General features: G+C 52.0%; 1 long non-coding RNA gene across 2 annotated transcripts; it reads left to right on the top strand.

Moving 5' to 3' along the window:
• The first annotated feature begins 297 nt into the window (after nt 1-297).
• LOC111818865 lies at nt 298-3,629 on the top strand. Of its 2 annotated transcripts, none has more exons than XR_002822748.1 (3): nt 298-596; nt 878-1,004; nt 3,027-3,629. It is a non-coding gene; the product is annotated as an uncharacterized LOC111818865 (long non-coding RNA). The 2 variants fall into 2 exon arrangements; XR_002822747.1 differs by lacking the exon at nt 298-596 and adding an exon at nt 618-703.
• The last annotated feature ends 613 nt before the right edge of the window (nt 3,630-4,242 follow it).

Below are 4,242 nucleotides of genomic sequence, written 5' to 3'. Positions count from 1 at the left end.
TTCCTCCAATTCCCTCAGTCTTCCGACCCCCACAGCTGGTGCCCGTAAAGCCGCATCTTCCTGTGTCGAGCTATGCAGTCACTTGATCCTGCAGGGTGGACAGAACGCAGATGTACTGCTCTAAATTCATCTCTACACATTCTCACATGCAGAGTGCTGAGATTTTAAGCTAGTCTGTTTTTACTTTCCTGGTATAACTGTTTCTGTGACACAGGCACAGCAGTGAGCGTATGTTCCTCCCAGTAATTGGTTGGAGAACTCACTTCCAACCATTACACTCTTCCCAGAGGTCTACATGACTCTGTCACCTCAGTTTATCACAGTGCCCACCTGCAGTGCCACCCAAGGCCTCCTCCTTGTCATGTGTCCTGTTCCTGGGCTGGCTCTGATCTTTTCTGCACAAACTCTGTCGCATGCACTTTTAGGATCTGCTGGCATTGTGCTGCCCTCTCCCCTCCTTTCTGGACTGGGTGCTGACCTTTGGGGTGACCTTCCCAGTGCTCTCCTCCTCCTTGCCTGGCCCTGGCGCCTGCTTCCCCAGTCGCAGAGCGCCCTCTAGGAAACGCATTTTGCAGGAAGCCGGCCTCTTTGCACAGGTATCCATTTCATCGTGGCTGTATTTTTAGTTTGTGTGCAGTCTCTGAGAATTTGACCACAGAAACATTCCCAAGAAGAAGCAGGACACTAGGGAGCAAGAGGGAAGGTGGGGCAAGCAAAGAGAGGGGAGAAGAAGGGGCCAGGCATGGGAGGACCCTGGACAAGTAGGGGGAATTCTGGGTTAAACCCTAACTAAGCACCATCTTACAATGTTAGACCATGAGCAGAACCCTTCTTATATTTGTTATCTGTGACACGGGTGTCTCTTCCCACTTTTCAGAGGCAGGAACTGGGCTTTACATTAAAAATAGCATATCTGGGATGACGCAGCGGGAGAAAGCCGAGCTGGACCCAAGACTGCTGACGTTGGCGTTCCCTCCGCTGCTTCAGTTCCTGTGCCAGGAAAGGTGAGGGCCTTGGTGAGCTCAGGGGAATCAGGTTCTCTTCCAAAATGCTAAACTTTTCACAAATTAAAAAAAAAAGTTAAGATTTAAGCCCGTGGTTGTCATGACTTATCTTTTTGTGGTAACAGAATTGTTTCAGTGGTACTGGGGATTGAACACAAGAACTTCCCACTGAGCTACATCACTGGCCCTTTTATTAAGTTTTTATCTTGAGACAGGGTCTCCCTAAGCTGCTGACTTTCCCAGGCTGGGCTTGAACTTATGATCCTCCTTCCTCAGCTTCCCAGAGTGCTGGGATCACCAGCGTGGGCCATCGTGCCTAGCCAATGAATGATTTTTAAATTATGCTTGTTTTTATAGCAAGAAAGAATCAATCATTTTCCAAACTGAGAATACATCTTAAGAGGGAGGCAATAATACACTGAATGAAAGTGTGGAAGAATAAATCTGCTTAAAGAGAAATATTGCTTCTAAAAATCCCAGAGGCGAGGGCCTAAATTCCAGGCAGCAGGCGGCCCCGGGCAGAGGCCGACGGCGGAGCCTTCTCAGTGCTAGGCCACTTCTCCTTGTGTGACTTATCAACCTTATGGGCTTCTCTTTGGCCTTCTGTGTTTTGTGAAGAGTTCTTAAAGTCGGGCGCCCGCTGAGCTGAGGACTTGGAGACACTGCTGTGTCACCGTCTTTGGAAAGCAAGCCCCAAGATCGCTGGGAGGCAGTTTTCAGTCGGGAGAAAGCAGCACAACAAGCCCCCAAACAGCCCCCGTCAGCTGAGCTCCTGGGGCCACCCAGCCCGGGGAGGGAGGGAAGGAGGGAGGGACAGACGGCTGCTGGCTGCTGCCGTAGGGAATCTGAGCAGAAGCCCCTGGGCAGGCGGCCTCTGCTGTGCCAGGCTCCTGCCTGAGCTGGGAGTCAGGTTGCCGCTCCGCCTGCCCGAATTGCCCTGTAATAAACTGTGCAGAAGACTCCAGCAGAGTGCTGGGGTGTCTGAGGTCATAGAGTTCTCTGTAAATTAAGGAGAAAAGTCAAGTCCAGCAGCATAATTCTATCTCTAAGCCAAATCTGGGTAATGGGAAAGGACTTCCAAACAACACTACTTAACTCTTTCTGGGCCAGCATCCCGAAAAGGTGGGCTGGCCTGGAGGGTGTCACCTCACGCCCCCACCCCCACAGTGGCCCAGCAGGCAGCAGTCCTCAGCTTGAGCTTTGTGGATTTACTATGCGAAGGGGAGAGGTGGGAAGAGGAAAGGAAAGAGACCTTATTTTGATTTTTTAAAATAGAGAGAGAATGGCAATGCCAGGGTGTGCTCAGGGACTTCCTCAGCCCCAGGGAACCACAGTCTGTGGGCCCTGACACCTGCACTCAGTCCTGGCCACAGCTCCGCTCCTGCTCCAGGCCGGGCGGAACCCTGAGTGCACGGAGCCCGCGACGCCTGCCTTAGGTTGGGCCGTGCTGAGCACCAGCATTCACCCAGTGTCACCCCAGCTACAGCCCTGGGAGACGGCCCCGGTGCTGCCCGTGCTCCTGCTCTGGCTGTCCCTGAACTCTAGGGCACAGCATTTGTTGGGCAACCACAGAGCACCAGGTTGGCTCTGGGCCAGGCGTGCTCCCTCTTCTTTCTGCAACTTCAAAAGCGAACCAAGCCCAGTTCACCGGGGACCATGTCAAGCATTTCTGCCAAGCTGAAGTGCACACAGCTTGCCAGGCAAGCCTGGAGGAGGGCAGTACAAACTGCCTGGGGTTCCCCTGCCTTTAACCCTGTCCAGCTGCCGCCCATTGCTCCGCCCCCTCATGCAGGTGCATGGCAGTGGGGGGCTGCACGCCTGCAGGTGTTGGGGCTGCCTGGGGTGTGCTTCCCTCCTCTGCTGTCTGCTGGAGGGAGGGGCGATGGAAGGGCTGAGGAAAACAGTAGCGTGGGCCATATTAACAGTAGCGTGGGCCATATTAACAACGGCTCCCATTTTTTCAAGATTCAGGTGTCGCATGGTTTCCGTGCATTCCAAAGCGAGTTTATCTTTACTTTACAGATAAGAAAACTAAGGCTTTGATGCCTCACTGCTAACAAAAGATGGAGCCTGTGTTCGGATCCACATGCCTGAGTTGGAAGCCTGTGCTTTTTTCATCGTCCTGCTGCCTGCTCATCTTCCTCCAAATGAGAGCATTGTTCTTCAGCTTTCCGGGAATTCTGTGAGCTACCCAGATCTTTGCTTTGTTCTTTCAAGCATCACAATGTTTATAAATATATGCAGTTATATAAACCCAGCGCATGAACATGATCTGATAGCTCAGACTTTGTACTGATTTTCTTTTCCACGCTGCTATTTAACGGGAAGCTCAGAGATAACGCATACAAACCCGAGTTCCTGGGGCCACACCGTCCTATCACGCCTCGCCTTGTCCCCCTCCTCGCGACTCCGCTCCCCTAGGTGCTCCAGGGAAACAGCCCGATGCCGTGTTAAATTATTTTTCTGCCATAAAACAGCAGCAAACACTGAAGGCTCTACTTTTCAAATCATCTGACTCTGCCTCTCATTGCTGCCACCCCCAGATCCAAGATCTATTTGCTGTCAGCTGGGTGATTGTAAGAACCTGTTCCATGCCACTCATCTTCTCAGTAGACCAGTCAGCTCCACACACTGCTGAAATAAACTGCTAAGTCCTGCTAAGGGCTTAGGGCCATGTAAGAGCTTCCCTCCCTCTCCGAATGATTTTCCCTTCTCGCCACTAACCGGACTCTGGCCACACACACCATCTTGTCTTCCTGGAACTTCCCCTGGCCATTTGTATTGCAGGACTTTACACTTGGCATTTGCTCTGCCAGGAAACCTATCCCAGTTACCCATCTGGTCTGCTCCCTCTTTCCTGAGATCTCTGCCAAAATGTTACTTTGTCAGTGAGGCCACCATTTAATAACTATGGTAGGTAGTGTCTAAAAATGGTCTCTCAGTGAGCTTCACCCTGCAGCATTCAATGCCTTCTGTGGCCTTCTCTGCGATTGAGGGGACCCTGTGACTCGTTTTGGCCAGCAGAGTGTGGCACAGGCCACACCTGCATGACTCGGAAGGCTAGGTCGTAAGAAGCTTTGCAATTTTTGCTTGGATTTCTGGGAACACTCGTGGGTGGTGGGGGTGCGGACACAGAGACATACAGTCTATGAGAAGCCTGACTACTGATCTTCCCACTTTGCGAGGAAGCCTAGGGTAGCGAGGGATGGGTGCTTTGGAGACACAGTGACGTGTCAGA

This window comes from Octodon degus, unplaced genomic scaffold, assembly GCF_000260255.1.
Source record: "Octodon degus isolate 3935 unplaced genomic scaffold, OctDeg1.0 scaffold00105, whole genome shotgun sequence".
Taxonomy (NCBI): Eukaryota; Metazoa; Chordata; class Mammalia; order Rodentia; family Octodontidae; genus Octodon; species Octodon degus.
The sequence above is the reverse complement of the archived record's forward strand: the minus strand, read 5'-3'. Positions and strand labels throughout refer to the sequence as shown.